At 35.8% G+C, this 19299-nt stretch overlaps 1 pseudogene; it reads right to left on the reverse strand.

Moving 5' to 3' along the window:
• Positions 1-1789: 1789 nt before the first annotated feature.
• Positions 1790-18018, reverse strand: LOC144255692 (3',5'-cyclic-AMP phosphodiesterase 4D-like; annotated as a pseudogene).
• Positions 18019-19299: the final 1281 nt, after the last annotated feature.

Below are 19299 nucleotides of genomic sequence, written 5' to 3' on the forward strand. Positions count from 1 at the left end.
TTTTTTTTTTACATATTGCTGTTTATTTTTCGATTATTAATATTCTAGGCACTCTGAGAGGGAAATGCCAAGTGAAGGGAGAAAAAGGAAGGAATGAGAGTGATTTGGAAAGAGGAATAAACTAGATATTTTGCTTTTCCTTTTAGGCCTCTCATAGGGAAAATAAAATTAAAACAGGATTAAGTTCTCAAATATTCTTGTGAAACTAATTGGTCAAACATAGACCTCTATGTGCAAGATACCTGTCTATCTTTACAAGGGCAAAAGGATGGAAATGCAATAATTAGTTGATTCCTCTTCTGTACTATCTAAAAGATCAGAGACATACTTTTTCTATCAAAGGCTGTAAGCATCACTTGGATCTCAGGAAATTAAAACAGGGACTATCTTCAGCCTGGATTATTTTCCTGGCTGATAACTTTGTTCTACAGTCCCCAGACGGCTCCATGAGAAGTTCCAAATGTGAATGTTTTTAGGGTTGTAATTTTTCTTAATGTTTCATGTATTTTCTGTTTAGTCAGATCTCTCTTTTAGTCTCTATCTTAATTTTTGGATATCAATGTGAAGTGGATTATGTGAGCTCTAAACTCTTCACAGAAAAGGTAAACCCTTTTTTAAAGAACTGACGTTGGAAGAAAAGTCAGACTAAACAGATGCTTCACGAGTCTAGCTGCTATCAGCAGAAGATACTGGGAATTCATCTTTAATATTAAAATACAGTTCCAGGAGCTAAAATCAGCCAAGAGTGACCTCTATTTTTTTATTTAGGTAGAATCTTTTTGACAATCCAATACTTTAAACTATATCATACCCTCTGGTGCTAGTACCATCATCAACTGCTTCTTCTTCAGCATGTTTAAGGAAAGTAGTTCCCTCCTTCAAGACATAATTATGGATCATTGAAAACTGGTAAAGCAGTGCCTACATGTTACATGGCTATCCATTAAGAATGAGTAGCTGCTACATCTTAAGACAACTGCTCAAGGATACTCCTCACATAGTTCTTAATTGCATGGCAAAATCATAAAAGCCAAAGAGAACTTAGTTGTACTCGTGTTTGATAATATATTCAGTTACTATTCTTAAAATCTGTATAGTTAGCTGTTCACTTTTGTCTATAACCTCAGAGTGAAAGCTAGTCATAACATACAACTCTCATGGTAGAAAATGAGTGCTAACCCTAACTTGACTACCTGTTTCTTTTCATCCATCAGAATGGAGATAATAGATTTGATAAGACCCCATCTACTGAACATGGACAGAAGTTCAAACAGAAATTAAATAATAAAGCAGCACAAGGGGGAAAATTTTTTCTTATTATAACTGGCAATAACAATAAAAATGAGCACACAATGTGTGGGTTATTAGAAGGACATGCAGTTATGAAATGCATGTCTCTTTACAGAGCAAAAAGTCATCAGAAGACACTAAGTAGGAAAATATCTAAAAAAGACAGACCATTTTAGCTACTGGGTGTTTATATATCTCCCATTTGCTTCAGACAACACCAACTGATGATTGGGTTTCTATGAGACTTAAGACATATTTGATATAACACACATCAAAGTATTACAGAACAAATATTCACTTTGCACACTGTGAAGAAAAACATTGGTGGAGAGCAACTCTGCTTATCTAGAAAGAGTGAGATAAAAAGCAAACGAAGACTTACAAAAAGGGTTTCCAGCAACATGAAGTTGTTTTCTTGTTTTAAAATATGGAAGTTGTTGGTATATAAAACAATGAATCACTACAAATCAGTTAATTTCTATGAACTATAAGATGCAAGTAAAATTTGTAAATTAGATTTATCCAGTGTAGCACAGATTTGTACTGAAAACTTGCAAGTTACTCCTTAGAAAAAAATAATAACCAGTGGCAGATGAAGTTATGAACATAGTTTTTTTAAATATAATACCTCAATACATTTAATAATAAAAGTAAGCTCTACAAAAAATCTGTTTTACATATCATACAAAATGTAGAGGTGAGTGCAGCTCACTGAACCACACTATTCAGTCATGTATCAGGAAGACTTGAAATTAGAAAATTATGCAATTTCTGTGGCTCATCCTCCTCCTGGAAACAGACTCATGCTGTGTCCTATTTGTGACATTTTTGTTGCTCCATCCACTAAGTTCACTCCATCCATGTAATGCCTTCTTTCTTCCAAAAAATATTGCAAACAAATAAAAGAAACCCCAAATCCAATCTACTACTGGGCTGCCTGATGAGCCACTCTCCCTTGAAAACATTTTGGAGTTGATTTTATCTGCTTTGTCAGCTCTCCCAAGCTGAAATTCTGTTAAAACATTGTTCTCGAAGATATCCCCCTTGCTCTGATGACATGGAGGTGAAGAAACTGGTTACGATATTCCTGAGCGCCAGACTGAGTAGTCAAGGTCAGTTTTGTTCAACAAACATCCTGGCAGATGAGAGTGAGGTGTGACCATGGTTGTGGCATGTGACATGCACTTTGGAAACAATTTTCTACTTTAAAAAAAAAAAAAAGGTGTGACAGTCTCTGTACTGTTTCGTATCAGGAGAACAATCATCTATTACAGGAGTTTCCGGCTGGCTTTCCTCTTCTCCTACTGCCTCCTCTTCCACCTGTTCATCAAGGGGAATTTCAGTAGACTCCGAGTCTTGAGTACACAGAGTCTTGGAGTCACTGCAGCTAGTGTCTTCTTCGACTTGACTTCCACTGTCCTATTCGGTGTCTGACTCACCATCTTCCTCTAAAGTTAGTTCAAACTGGAATTTCTCCGTTTGACCCTGCCGGCCCTCTTCTTGGTCATCAGGTGCAGGAGAGGGGCTCTGAGGGATTGTGCTCTGGTACCATTCACGATTGTCCTCCAAAGTGTCCAAAATATCCTGGGAATCAGGATGTACAAGGTCTGCCCATGTCTCCCAGAGAGGATGAACAATATAGTCTATGAAGCCCATCTAGTTAAAAAAAAAGAAATCCAATATGAGCAGTCCAATTGGACTAAGAGACCATTAAAAAGATTAAGTAGATCATGGCCCACAAGTATAACAGCAATCAGAATAGTACTAACCTTAGTTTGGTAAAATAGTCATTATTTGAGATAAGAGACCATATAAAAGTGTTGTTTCTAGCTGGTGAAAGTTTCTAGCCTCTAGAATGATTAGTAGTTCAAGAATATGTTCACAATGCAAAAACATTTTCAGTTATTTACATGGCAGGATATGGGGTCTGGAACTTATTTTAGAATAAAATGTGAATCTAGATAACTGAAATAAACAAATACACTATGTACATGAACATGGTTATAATGAATGAACAGAATGCCACACCAGTAGAAGCATGGCTATGTAAATCTAAGTTCTGCAATTGCAGGTTTTCTATATCATAAGTGGTAAGGTGAAACTGATTCTGTCAAAAACAAATGATTTTAAAAGCCCAAGAAAACACTATGAGTAAACAAATGCTAGCTGCATCTTTCTTCTCTTGGAAGGCTTTCTGTGTCATGCATTACCTGTGATTTTTCCACAGATGCATTGTGCTTGTCACACATGGGACTTATCTCCATGCCACGCTCCCTCTCTCGGTCTCCTTGGTGGAAGAACTCCTCCATTATCCGGTCTGTCCACTGGCGGTACAGTTGGAGAGGCTTTGTGGGGTTGCTCAGGTCTGCACAGTGCACCATGTTCTGAAGGACCTATAGTAGACAGAGGAATTCTCTACTCAGCACTTGCTCCAATTTTTTTTCAAACTAGAAATTCAAGTCGGATGACTGTGACACTTAAAAATACACATAGTGTAAGATTTATTTCAAACAGCTTAACCAAGATGTGTCTGTGTGTGGTTCACACTTGTATAAATAGTTCCAAATTATGCCACTTCTACTGCATCTAAGTGTCATAGGAGAAGCTGTTTATGAGTGTGGTTAATGAAATTCAGGCCTCCTTATGTGGATGGTTTTTGGGAGGTTTTAGATGTTTTTGTTTTTTAAATATATGGGCAACTAAAAAGAACAGTAAGTTTCTACCTGGTTAATTCTCAGGATGAGAGTGTGGGTAAAAATCCTGCCTATAGTTACTGAAAGTATAAGATGGGAGAAATGAATTTTATCAAAGCAGAATACACAGACACATGTGCATGTGTACACAAACACACACAAACACACAACACAAAATCAAATAATGATTTACCTGAATCCTGTCAGAATAGTTATCAAGAAGAAGAACCCCAGAACTTGTCACTTTCTTAGTTTCAACCATAGTTTTCAAATAAGCCAGCAGATTCATGTGTTTTGACATGTCTGTTGCAAGTACCTTAGAAGATAAAGAATATTTTATTAAGTCCAAAGGGAAAAGTCAGAATTTGCATATGAAAACTTTTTTTTCCAGAATGTGAAAAGGAAGGAAAACTACTATGACTTCTAATGGCAGTATATGGAAATGAATCCTTCTAGGGGCACAATCTTTTCCCTTTGCTAACGACTCTTGGAAACCTAGCTAGTTATGTACACTATGCAGAAACATCAGGCACTGACCACCACTTTCCTGGTGAAAACATGATGGTATCTCTGAGGATAAGATATCATCATACATTTTAAAGTTTTTTCATTCCCTGGATTAGAAAGTGGTTATTGGACTACAATGAGTGATTTAAGGTTGCTCACAGACCACTTCAGAAATAGTATTCTGGTTAATTTTCTGCTTATCCAAGAAAAATAATTCCTTTCTCTATATGTACAAAGCAAGTAATTTTTAGAAACAAGATATTTTTCTATGTCTCATAATCACTCTGAATAATACACATAGAGAAAATAGTAAAATCTTGTATATCTCTAATTGGATTGAAAAAGGCAGGGGATATTCAAGTGATAGCCCAAGCCCTCTATTTTTGCTTATTCATCTTTTTCTGTCTGCCATGTGGAGCTCAGAAAATAAAAGCTGAATAATGAGGTTCAACTATTATTATTCTTAAATCCAAACTGTTAAAAGTAGACAACCTATTACAGAATAGCACTGCCAGCAACAGATGCAGCTTCTAGAACATAAAGGGCCATAGAAGTTTGGAAATACACATGCTTTTACCTAATACTCTCATTCTCACATTTGAATTTTTTTAGACTACTTTCATTACATCTTTTTTTTTGCTTTTTTTGCTTTTGTTAACTACTTACAATGTCAATGATCATTTTCCTTAAAGATTGTCTTTGCTTTTTGGTCAAATTCTGAAAAATGTCACAGTTTTCTTCCTGTAGCAACTTAAAGCCCACAGCCAAATGATGATTCTCTAAGACAGAGGAGTCATTATACATCAAGGCAAGTTCAGAGTCTGAAAGGAAAAAAGTCAGATGATCACCAGAGCTGTTTAATTAGAGCTTATTTTTAAAGATTTATGGTACTTTGGGTTTAGGATGCAATTTCCCCTAAACTTCTCTGCCACCCTTACCATTACATGATAATAACAAGAAGAAAATACATTGAATAATGAAGGAGCAGAAATAACACTGGAACCTTTAAGAGTGGACTCCAATGTTACTGACACCTGGAGGGGCATTTCACTCTGTGGGCCTCAGCTGCCTCCAGACCTGATAAACTCAGCGGAATATGGAATTATTCTTAACATAGCAACATGTCTACAGCATAAGGTCTTATATTCCTGATAATTGTGGATTCTCTGCCCTACAACTTTTATGTGAGGATCATGCAATGCCAAGAAGTGTAGCAAGAAGTCTTGAGCCTTGAACACTAGTAGTGAATCAGGAAATGATAAACATGATCCATTCAGTACCTGGCACACACTAATAACTATATAAAGCATTCTCTATTTTATTGAGGGACCATGCATTTCTTTACAAATCCAAAGCCACAATTTTATTACAGAGAGACTGATTATGCTCATTTGTAAGAACTACCCTGGATCATCAAGAGTAAATTACAACATTCTCAATATAATGCTACTAATGAAGGCATAAAGACCATTTAATCTATTTCTCAGTCTTCACTGGCATGGGGGTAGAGGGTGGGAAGGTACTACCACTTAACTGAGGTCATGTACTTCATTTGGCAGACACAGACTAAGTGCATGTTCTCAATAATATAACAAAATACTGAATGATAGGAGTTGGCTCAGGCAATTATGCAAGCCAGTGAGGACATCATCTGCAAGCTGGAGAAGCAGAAAAGGCCAGTGGTATAATTCAGTTCTAGTGTGACCATTGAGAACTGGAGCATGGGGAGACTGGTGTAAATTCTCTCTGGTAACCAGAAGCACTAATGTCCAAAGGCAGGAGAATATGGATATCCTCACTCAAACAGAAAGTGAGTTTGCCTTTCCTCCACCTTTTGGTTTCATTCAGGCCCTCAATGGACTTAGTGATGCCTACTGCACAGGTGAGGGGAATCTTCTTTACTCGACTTACTGATGTAAATGCTAATCCCTTCTGGACACACCCTCAAAGACACATGGGAAAGAATATTTACCAGCCATGTTGGCAACCCTTAGCCTAGTCGAGCCACACATAAAATTACCCATCACAAGGTTCACCCCTTGCCAAACTGGTACCTATATGCATTTCCTTAAGCTGTATTTAGTCTCCAAATAAAGACAATAATAAGGTCACAATTCCACCTAACATGGTACAATTATGAACACAGTACCCCTTCTCCATAAGAGGTAAAGCTCTAGAATGATGTTTACTCTTCTTGTGATATTCCACAACTTAAATACTATGATGCAAAATTAACAATACCTTAAAACTAATGTAAAGTCAAAACATCTTATATTGCATGATGAGGGAAAAGGAGGAAAAACAAAGAAAATTTCCCAATATAAGTATATTTACATACACAAAGGTGTACTCATGATGATTAGAGTCCTCATTTCTATAACTGGTCTTGTGCTCATAGCTGGTAATTATAACCACATTCTCCTCTTACTCATTCTTTATCTCTTTTTCCTTTAGAAAGTACCTAGTCATGGTTCTTTTTCTACTGGGTTGACCCAAATCTTCACTCCTGTGAAGGGCCATTAGTATTTCCACCTGGTTTGGGTTGACCTAACTCACAATGGCATAGTAATGTAAGAGATACCATAAGAAATCTCCTGTATTCCACACACACATTCTTCCCTACCTACACTGTGGAGTAATAACCCAGTTTCCCCTTGACAATCCACATCAGTCCTCACAGTTAACACTGTAACTCCTTTCTTGGTCTCTTCTTCATTTGGAGACATAAGGAATCCAAAGGGGAATTACTTCTAGGTCAGTGAATTATTGTCATGCTTCCTAGTCATTACTCCCTAAGGAATTAAGACCTATGGGACACAGAGCATAATGTTGCCAGAAGAGAAAACAAAATTTTGCCTGTGGGGTAACTAGAGGTAATAGTGAATAGTGCTACTTCCATGTCGATCTTTGATTTCTGGACTTGTGACTCTTGGTTATGGGAGAAGTAGCATTAGATACTGAACACTGGTTTTGATTACATATGGCCTTCTAGAATACTTTGTCCTAGGCCTGAAAGGTATTGCCACCTAGCTGGTGCTGCAACTGAGGCTTCAAAAGGCCATTCCGCCATTCTAATCAAGCCAGTTGCTTCTAGAGGGTGGGCAGCCTTTGGCAGCTCTAAGTGAATCATGGCACAACTACTGAATCTGCTGAATCATATGGCTCAAGTGGCAGAGTAACCTGCACAGCAGCCTGCACTTCTGCAGAACCTTCTCTTATTCTGTGCCCCCACACAAAACCAGCAGCTCTTTAGATCACTTGGCCGGAATAACACACCCAAACAAGTAAGTTTCCTCTGAAATCCTAACTGGTACTAGGCATTGTGCCTTCTTCATAGTTGTAGGAGGAGCCAGATGTAACAATTTATCCCTCTTCTTAGAAGATATATCTTACCATGCCCCATACCACTGGATCCTTAGAAATTTCACTAAGGCAGAAGGCCCTTGAATTTTATTTGGATTTATTTCCTAATCAATGTCCTCAATTTTCCAGTAGACATCCTGGGAAGCTGGGAGCTCGTTTTGCATTGTATTTAGCCAATAACAGGAGAAGGTTCTGCCTTTGATTTCCAGCAATTTCAGCCCTGCAGCTACAGAGGAGAGGGCTGGCACACCTAGAAGCACTTAGTCCACTGATGGTGGTGCTTGATCTGGGAATTTCAATCCTCAAGCTCATCCCTTTACTCCACCACTTGATTCACTGACATCAGGAGTAACCAATCAATGTTATTACATTCCTGGGTTTCCTAAAAATGTGTGAGAGTATCATATGCAGAATCACTTCGCTCCTTGCTTCAAATGTAAGTGGTTGATTGGGAGTATTCAAGGCAGATATTTTATGTATAAACAGTTCTCCCCACAGACTATCAGTGCTTTCTCTCCTACTGGAAACAGCACTGCTGTCTTCAAACTTAATCAGATTAAAAAGCCAATTCCAGAAACCCCATAATTAATTCAGAAAAGTCATCCTTAAAACTTTCTTCCTCTACATTCTTAATTAAAAAATATCTATTATGGGTTATCCAGTAGGATAAAGAGATATAGATATTTCAATGTGCTTATTAGGAACTGGCTCAGGTGATTATGGATGCGAATAAGTCCCAGGATCTGGAGAAGCAAGAGAGCTAGCTAGGGTTGCGATTCAGTCTGAAGATCTGAGTTAGGGAATGAATGGGGAGGGAATGGAAGGAGTGGAGAAAGTAATTGATGTAAGTCCCAGTTCACGTTTGAAGGCCCCAAAAGCAGTGGCATGGATATCTGAGAGCAGGAGAGAATGATATCCCAGCTCAAACTGAAAACAGGAATTTGCCTTTTTCCATATCTTCTACTCTGTTCAGTCCCCAGTGGCTTGGATGATGTCCACTCACAATGATGACGATAACCTTTACTTAATTTGCTGATTCAAATGCTTATGTCTTCTGAAAACATTCTCACAGATTCACCCCAAATCATTTTTGGCCAGCTGCTGGGCACGCCTAAGCCTGGTTAAGTTGTAAATAAAATTTACTCTCCCATCCTCAGACCATAGGCCCCTGAATGGCATTCTTGTGCTTTAGTACAACTGCAGATCCATTCCATATATACCTCTGCTTATATCTTCTTGATGAAAAACACTTTTAAGAGTAAATTAAGTGCATATTCATTGTATCAGGGTTTGAGGTTAAATGATACTGAGCTTAGAAATCCAACAGACCTGGCTATGAAATCAGCACCCCACCTCTCTTCCTTTGTTCTCATTTGTAAAGTAAGAACAACCCCTACCAAACTCCTGGGAGGATTATATGCCAGTAACTAACAGAAATGTGGGGGCTTCTGGTAATCCCCCAGGAGTTTCCTCCGCAAACTGCGGAAACCTCATTTCATCAGCTCAGTCTAAGAAGGGAAACTGGAAACAATTTTTTCAACAGTAAGAGCCTGTTTAAAAGGCACAGGAGCAAGAGAAGATTGGGCCTTAATGTGAAGGTAAGAACATCCGTGTGGTGGATCCAAGCCTACAACAGGAGATTGGGCTGGCATGCTTAGGACTGGGGTGAAGACTGGGTATGGATACCACAAGTAAGAACTGCCTCTCACTGTTACTACAGCTTCACTATGTTGAACCCAGAGCTTGAAAATGACAGCAGGCTACACTGTGACTCTAAGTTACGAAAGACAAGAGCAAAAGTCTTCAAAAGGACTTCTGAACATAACATTTGTCCTTGAAATGGGGAGAGGAAGTGGTGGTTTTAACTTAATATTGGTGCTGGAGTCCAAGGGTTTAAGCTGCTTGCTCACTCCCTCAACTCTTCTTTCTGTGCCACAAGCCTGCACTGTTTCCACTGCCCTGAACACCATCACATGCCACATGTTCACGTCTTTTCCAGCAGAATGCAGGTTCCTAATAGCCAACGCTCAATTTTGGCCACCCTGAATTCATAGTGCCCAGAACCAAATTTAAATACATTGTTATTGGATAAAATAATCTCAATAATTACAACTATACCACATTTGTTAAAAATGAATTTACCTTCTTTTAAATGTTAGTTAGGTTTATGTAGAAAAACAAAACTCTCTATATAATTCACTAATATGACTATGGGAACTGTATTTTTAAATTACATCAGAGAAATTAAAAAGTATATGCACTGGTTCTTAGATATAACTTCACCTTAATATGATACGATGCTTCTCTGCTCTTAGAAGCCAAAATATATATGCTTTGATTATGTACCTAATGTAAATAAGTCTTTATCCCCACAACTTGGCCATCTTTGATAGAAACAAAAAAGGATACTTTTCCAAGGAAAATGCAATGCTATGTATATTTTGTACTTTTGATAGTGCTTTATTTTTTTCCCAGAAAATAAAGCTGTGAAGTTAAATAGATTTTTAATGACATTCTAGAATGTTCTATTCAAGACTTGATGATATAGTACACATTTTACAGGTTTAATTACCTATATTATCCTTAAAAATAAAAGACTTAAGGAGCTTCCCATGTGGAAGTTCAATTTCTCTATGTCACTTTCCTCTATATCCCCAAGTTTTCATTAAAGCTCAACCAATTCTGCCAGGCAGAAAAGATCTTTCTGGTTTTAGAACCCCCAAGCTGCTTAGAGTGAGTACAAGCACAATTAGTGTCAAATCATTTGGCACCCCAAGGTAACACACATCAAATGATTCATGAGAACCAGGATCACAACTGAAAAGCAGGACCATAACTGCACTGTGAACCAGCCCAGTGAGCCCTAGTGCTCCTCTGAGATTAGCCACATAACCCAAGGTATCCCTTTACCTCGCTGCACTCAACAGTCTCCTTTATAGTATAGCAGATAACTTTCCAACTCTGGATTTATACATCTTATAATCAGGACTTTTTAGGTTCCTTATTATAAAGAATGGATTCAATCTTTGGTTTTGGGCAGACTGGAGTTCCAGCTCTGAGCCAAGAGCAGAGCTAGTGCTAGTCTGACTCACTGATACTCAACTCATCTATAAATGTAGGAGAAAATACCAACTTAAGTCTGTTAAGGAAAAAAAAAGACATTTATAGCAGATCAAAAACAAATTGTCAGGAGAAGTGGCACATGCCTGGAAGACTGCAAATTTGAGACCAGCCTCCACAACTTAGCAAGACCCTATCTCAAAATAAAAAATAAATAAATAAATGAAGAGGCTGGAGATGTGGCTCAGGGGTTAAGCAATCCTAATTTTAATCACTGGTACTAAAAGTAAATAAATGTATAATATTGTTAATTTCACAAAGCTATTTATTACTAGTTATGAGAGATTTCTTTATTGTATGTTATGAAGATAAAACTTTTTTATTTTACCAGCTAATAAGCCCTTTCTGTGTTCTTCAAAGGAAAATAAAAGAACCTACCTCACATGATCCCTTGTCGAAAGCTTACTAGGGCAGTAATTCTGATCATGCCCTGTTACTATCATCAACCATGGGATACTTTCATACACCAAATGACAATGCTGATTGGTTTGCTCGGGAATAACACAGTCCCATTACACTCTAACATCAAAAATATTAGCAATCCAACCTAAGCTCCTCTGTGGATTGTGAGCTTTCCTGTGTTCCCGATAGAAAGAAGATCATCACAGCATCACAGGTAGCAAGGAACTTTCAGGTTCAGGATTGTCATCTTTCCACCCCAAGTAAGTGACCAGAAAAAATGAGCTTAAGTGGACATCTCTGGCTACTCTCTCAGTATTTATAATCATCCTCCAAATTTCTCCATCATCTGTTTCAGTGCCTCTTAAACTTCAATGGGTGTTAAATTTATCTGTAGATGGGCTATGCTAGCTTAAATGACCTAACCTGTATAAATAAGTTCCTAAACCAAGCTTCTAACCACACATCTCTGGACACTTGTTATAATCCTTTAAATATGTGGATCACTAAAGTGTACTTTACTGTAAGGTAGGACAGAGGTTGTTAAATGAAAGATAAATAGATTTAAATAATCCTAAAGTGTGAGTTAAGTGTCTCAAAGCAAGATTGCATTTAATTTTTCTCTTTAGATCTGAGTACAGCCAAGTATAAGAAATAAACAGTAAGCATCCAGAATTGTACATGGCTAAATGGTTATCACATATAGGAAGACTATTATCCACAAATTCAAGCAGAAGGTAAAAAAGGGCAGATTTTTTTTTCCAAAAAAATTTTTTTTGTCTATTTCTTTTTTATTCTAAGATTGGAAAAGAAACAAGGGGGTATCCATATTCAACTGGCCAATTAATTATCGCTTGGGCAGATATCCCTCTTGGTTATCTTCACCTCACAACTTAAATCTACTTAGTGTGTTTTCTTACTAGGGATAGCCATTGATCCTAGATAGTCCTATATCCTCATTTCTCTTATCTTAAAATAAAAATTTTGATTTCCCTTTTAAGAAGGCAGATTATTAACATGAAAAAAAAACATTTTCAACAACTTTGCATTTTTTTTCATATATAAAATTAAATTTATAATATCAATATATTTTAGTGGCAAGGAATTAAATCGCAGTAAATGTTTAAGTAATTTACCTACTGACTTCACTAACCAAATAACTTCTGTAAACCTAAGCTCTTTCCAAAGGAAGAGGTGGAACATCACCTCAACATTTCCTACAGAGGCTTGCTGTGCAGCTCTCAGAGATGTCCACATTGAACAGTCCTACCATCCTTATATTTCCAAATTCACCAATGACTTTTTATACAGATTTGAGAGGTTACCACTGAGGAGAAAAAGACTTAATGATTAAAGAATCAAATTAAGAGAGAAGTTCCTGTCATCCTCATTACAAGATTTAAAAAGGAAAGAAGAGTGTTGGGCCTGCTGAGGGTGGGGAAAGGTGAGCTACAACCTCTGAAGGGATGAAATGATGATCTACATAAAGTAAAGGTCTACTAGCACTCACTTTCACCTACCTTTGCTTTTTTTTAACCTTTAAAGGCAGCATAGCTACCTAAATGTCTCTTCCCATTTTTACTTTTGATTCTCCTTATTATCCTTATCTAGTGAAATAGCAACATATTATTTTCAGAGAAGTCCTAAACACATATTTTCAAACATCATAATGCCTCTTGGGATGTAATGATAATTTTCAGAGATAAATTACATTAACATACACTATCATTAAAACACATATTTACACATCTCCAAAGAACTTTATAGACCTGAAAAAAAATTTACACAGATCCTCAGAAAAATTTGCTCTGAAAAAAAATCAGTGAACTTTACTTACTTGTATTGATCAGAAATTGATTTGACACACCAGGATGATCTACATCCTGTATTGCACTAGCAAAAATTGCTGCAAGAATCTCCAAATCTGTAAACACAGCCTGGAAAATCAGATAATATCAATATTACTATTCTATAAGGATATGAATAAAAAGTATTAATAAAATGACAAATGACTTCCTAGAATTTAGATGGAAAACAAACCTTCAAATCACCATGTATTTTGAACAGACTTTTAGCTAATGAGGTACCTATAAACTTTTTAAGCATAATTCTGGAAGAAAATATTTCAACTTCATTATATCTGAGGATCATCATACTTTTTTAAAAAAATAGAAAAAAAAGAGTGTCTTAATAAGACATGGGAAATTCTTTTCTTGTATCCAAACCAGGATTTCTCAACCTCAGCACTGTTCACATTTTGTGTCAGGTCACACTATGTGTGATGATGTCCTGTACTGGTACATTATAGATACTTAGAAGAATTCTTGGCTTGACCATGACATGCCAGTAACATATATAAACAAAAATATGATACAACCAAAAATTTCTCCAGGCATTTCAAGTGTCACTAGAAGCTGAGGGGAGGGGGGAAAGGGGCAAGAAATCATCTACAGTTGAAAACCACTCATCTGAATGATGAGGTATTAACACAATTTCATACTGAGAACAATGCAAACTATATCCAAAAAGAGAATCTTTCCCAAAAATGATTAAGGAAATCAAATTGCTTTAGTAAACACTTAGCAGAACAACATCTTAGGATTTAAAAAAAATTAAAGTATTTTTCCTAATAAATTCTATGGAAAATATCAATGCATTCACTGTTTACATTTTATAAATTAATCATCCTTTGAACTCTAACTTAAAAAGTCATCAAAATGAATTTCCAGAAAACAAACAAATGTCCATATGTTCATTATGACATATCCACTGGATCATTTCAAAAGAAGAAATATAAACAGATGAATCCCTAAATCTCTGATCCACTTTTACAGACAAATTCATCAAAGCTGCAACTGCTTTATTAACCACAACATTTCTCCCCTGTAAGTCAACATATTTCCAATAAAGCCAATTACTATATGCATCACAAATTCCTCAGTTTGAAAGTTTAAGACACTCATGATTGGCAAGTTAGTGTTCTTAAGGTTTTTGAAAACAGATTTACCTCCAAAGCAGGTGTAGACAGTAGCACATGAGTGGACTGGACAACATCTGCAGCATGGATGTTGTTATGATAGGCCACATCAGCATGGTAATGGTCTTCAAGGGTCATAAGGTATGTAATTAGAGTGTCACTGGAATTTTAAATGTTTTTTAACAAATCCCGTTCCTGTAGGAGAAGATATCCTTGTAACATTTTTGTCTTTATATTTTTTTTAAAAAATGTTTCACACAGAATGTTAAAACAAACAAACAACCCCCCCTTGCGCACACACACACACACACACACACACACACAACCACCAGGGCTTCCTCCAGATGACTCAGAAACAGAATAGCACTTTCCTATGTGCAGTGAGAGACATGGAAATATTTGGGAAGATCTAGGAACTTATGGGACAATATCAGAGTTGAGTTGTCCTTCTGGAGGACAATACTGCTTTATCCAAACCTAAGGTCTCAGGAATGTATTGCCTACTATAAGAGCTTCAGTATCCCATGACCATGGAGGCACCAGCCTCAGCCCCACCAGCTCCAACCTCATTCTAGAACTGGAGTTTCCCATTATAGTCCCAGTGTATCAGTAACAGACTCAAATTCTCATTTAAATCTCACTCTGAGCTGAGGCAAGGGCTCCACAAGAAAATGTAGTGGATATGGAAAAGGTAGTAGCAGATTAAAGAAATTATGTTCTGAGGTTAGTCTGCAGGGAAGTTACTCATTTTTTAAAGTTAGCATTCCATTCCCTATGCAAGTCAGGGTCATGAAGATGAATCTTAAACTGTTGTTTTAATGAATTCCTTCATTCTCCCATATCACATCTTTTTCTTAGATGGAAAAAAAAAACAAAAATAAAATTTATTTGTGTTTTATCCACACTCCACATTTCTCTACCTTTATTTGTCCCTTGGAAAAGGAACAGATAAGGGAAAAGATACTATCAAAATGAACAACAACAAAAAAGGGTGGGTGGGGCTGGGGTTGTGGCTCAGAGTCACAGCATTTGCCTAGCATGTGAGAGTCAGTCCCTGGGTTGATCCTCAGGACCACATAAAAATTAATAAACAAAATAAAGGTATTGTGTCCAACTACAACTAAAATATAAATACTTTTAACAAAAAGGGTGAGTGATAAGGAAGACAAAATGCATACACTTTTCATAGACTCAACAGTCAGTCCCTGCACAAAAGAGATGTGATAGAACTGCTATACCTGAAATATGGTGTGCATGATAACAGTCAGAGGCCGGTTACCAGACAACTCAGCTATTCTGAAAACATGAAGACCCCATTTGTTCACATCTTCTAGTTCCTGGCATTGAAAAATGACACCAAATAATTAGAAAGTGGAAGAACATGAGGCAATGAAACACAAATATTTAAAAATCTAAAAAATTGTTAGATATTTTTAAACAATGACTCATTTTAAATATAAGCAATATACCATAAAAATAAAAGCAAACTTTAGGAAAATTTACTTAAATGTACTGAAAACGGTGAAGCGTTGCTTAGATTCTAATTCTGACAACACATCACGTTCACAGATTTTGAATATTTGAATATCAATCCCAAAGCATTTCTTCAATGGATAATATTTACTCACAGAAACTTAACTATTCTTGTACAACCCAGAAGAGATGACAGACTTCTAACTTCTTCAGACCAAAAATCAAATGAAGATACAAAAAAGTAATAAATGTGTACTAAACCACCTGTCTAAATCCACATATTAATAAATTCAAATAACTGAAAGAGCTTTATAAAGTGCTTTTCCATTTTCAAAACAAACTTATAAATTAATGAACTTTTCCATCTATTTAAAAGAGAAGAAATCAAAATTCATGCAAAACATCACTGCATACTTATGATTACGCTCTCTGATATTATCTTACCTTGGCCATAACATCTTCTTGTTCTGTTTTAACTCCAAACCTTGGGATACTTGAATTAGTCAGACTAGAACTATGCATCAATTTCTTGACTCCACTGATCTGAGACATTGGCCTTTTCTTTTTCTCCTTTTCCTTCTGAGTTGGAGAAGGAATTTCCACTTCATGTTGCTTATCTTAAGAAATTTAGAAATTGTTCTACAATTATTATGAATTCTACTTTAAAAAACACAACATGCATAATTAGGCAGGATATAATTAATCACTGGGAAATATTTACAAGTTATACTTTTCTAATAGAGTTGAATATTCATAATTTGATGAAAACTTGATATCCTCACATACAAAATTAAGCAAATAAATTCCATAATAAACTAATTAATATCAAATGCCCAGTGGTTACTTCCTGATAGATCACCCAATGAAAAAAATCATGCAAGACTTAATCATGACAGCAGACTCACAGAAAGTGCAATTCTTGATTATTTACTCTGTTCACCAACTCCATTACTGTATGACAATAACCTAGAGGCTTGAAACTGCTCTTGCCAACTAAGGATTTCCATGTTCAACACATACTTTAAAATAATAAAAACTTCAAACACAAATATAATAAAAATAGCAGTGTACAAATCTAACAGCTAATTAAAACTGATCAGACTATGGGAATTGAAGCACCATTTGTTGAAAGAAAATATAGGTTTCCCCTTTATTTCCTGTTATTATAGAAATAAGCTTTCTAAGGAAAAAAATTCAAAGGGAAGTAGTCCCTTTTGACATTTGACGAGGTAAATTAAAAAAAAATGACTTGAATACCTCAGGTCCTTTCTTTTTCTATACCACATTAGATAAATTATGATGTAACCAAGTTTTATGGGAACCACAGAGAATTCCAATTATAAGTTATTAAGTGATTTTACACCAATGCTCTTTATCTTTTTCTACAGTAAAATCAAGATATCTTGGTACATTCATTCTTCCACTATTTCAAGCAGTCAGCAAACCTACCCATTCATGTCTGTTCAGTAATGTGCCAATCAGCCATCAGAACAGTTTTGTTTTGAAAGTAAATTTAAATCAAGGATTTGTTCAAATTACTGATTTTCACTTATTGCACTTTCTCCTGATGAGGTAGAGGGGCTGCCCCAGAACATCATACTTTCAGCTATTATTAGCACACTGTTCTTTAGCAGTTGCCCTGTACTTGCTCACCAGATTGCCAGGCATGGTATGCATTAGACAATCAAATCATCAAGGGCAGGACTATTTCTAATTTATCATTAAGTACCTAGTGCCCAGCCAGGGAAGCATTTAAGAAAAATTTGTCAAATGCATGCATAAATATCTTATAAAATACATTGTACTGTTCTGTATTATGAAAAAAAACTGTCTAGGGATGTAGCTCAGTGGTAAAATGTTTGTATGTGTGAAGACCTGAATTTAATCCCTGGCACCCCTGAGTAAATAAAAAAAATTACTTTGTTACCTTATATTCTAAGGCTTAGAAGTTTACAGTATCAAATTATTAAGATAATAAATACAAATGGAATTTTTGACACTTATTTGATTTCCAAAATGAGTTGGTGCTTCAATCCCTCTCCAAAAACAAGCAAGCAAACAATTCAAAAGAAAAATTTTAAGCTGCATGGAGTTATTCTCACCTAAGAATGTGTTTGATATGTACTCCGACACTTGGTTTCCAGACAGGCTCATTTCAGAGAGATGGGTGAGCTCCCAATTAAGCATCCTTTTAAACTGAAAAACCAAAAGGTAAAATGAAATAACAGAAGAGGAAATTTTAAGTGAAATAACTTAAGCGTATCCTGGGACACAGAAAGATACATCCCCAAAATTTTAAATTGCCTTGACAATTTAGAGGAGAACTCTTCAACAAAACCTTCTGCAATCATAGGAAAGAACCATAATCTGTGTCACTTGTGACAGTGGCTGCCATGCACAGGTGACTGCCACGCACTTGAAATGTGGTCAATGTGAACAAGACACAGAATTTTGAATTTCGTATAATTATTCTCAATTTAAATAGTGTGTGGCTGGTGGCTATGACATTGAATAGCACAGATTTTGACAATCAATGACAATTAATAGTAAAAACAATTATTTCACTTTAAATGTATTATTGGTATTTAGATAAAAATATAATTTATAAGCACACAAAAGTGTTTTCACATGACTAAGCATGGTATATTTTTATCATTTGGTTTATCATTACCAGAAATGAATATATAAATAATATTGGTATTATTTTACCCCAAAGTAAACTTTAATAGATTTGAGTACTTTTGGGGAACTGTGGAAAAATAAAACTTAAATAAACACTACATAATATATTCTTTACAATTTTTTTTCAAGTAAAAAGTAGAAGGCTTATTGGTTCTCAGCATTCACAGAATTGCCAGCCCAATTCCCAAGTCATGAAACAAACAAACAAACAAAAACCCCATCAACTTTCATTATTGAATTTTATTACTGTGCAACTTATTTTACTAAAGCTACAGTGCTTGTTTTATCCAAAGATACCACACGGCATTGCCAACATTTTCAAAGATTTGATACTTCCCTGCACATCCACTGCTTTTAAAAAAATCTTTAATAAAATGATTTTATTCTTTTACACTTAAACATATTTAAATTTTGTCTAATCATGTATGCTCAACAGTCATACGTGGCTAGTGGCTAATGTACAACTTAGAGATTTCAAAATGCATCCTTGGTTTATCACAATCTAATATATATAATGCATTTACTATTTCCAAAAAAATGATAGAACCTTAAAAATTTATACCCTTCCTGTTTTTTATGTTTTTATTGCAATTTATAAATACCATAACTATTATGCCCACTGTTTTTCAATTATATTTGGCCACATATTTGCCATTTAATTTTAGCTCATCATTTCTTCCTGCCTCAGTTTTTTTTTCTTCTGTCAAATATTTGGTGCTTAAAGAACTATTTTTATATTTCTTTAAAGCAGGTGAATTTATGGCAAATTCTCTTATGTTTTCTCCTCTTCCTTAA

This window comes from Urocitellus parryii, chromosome 7, assembly GCF_045843805.1.
Source record: "Urocitellus parryii isolate mUroPar1 chromosome 7, mUroPar1.hap1, whole genome shotgun sequence".
NCBI classification, from domain to species: Eukaryota; Metazoa; Chordata; class Mammalia; order Rodentia; family Sciuridae; genus Urocitellus; species Urocitellus parryii.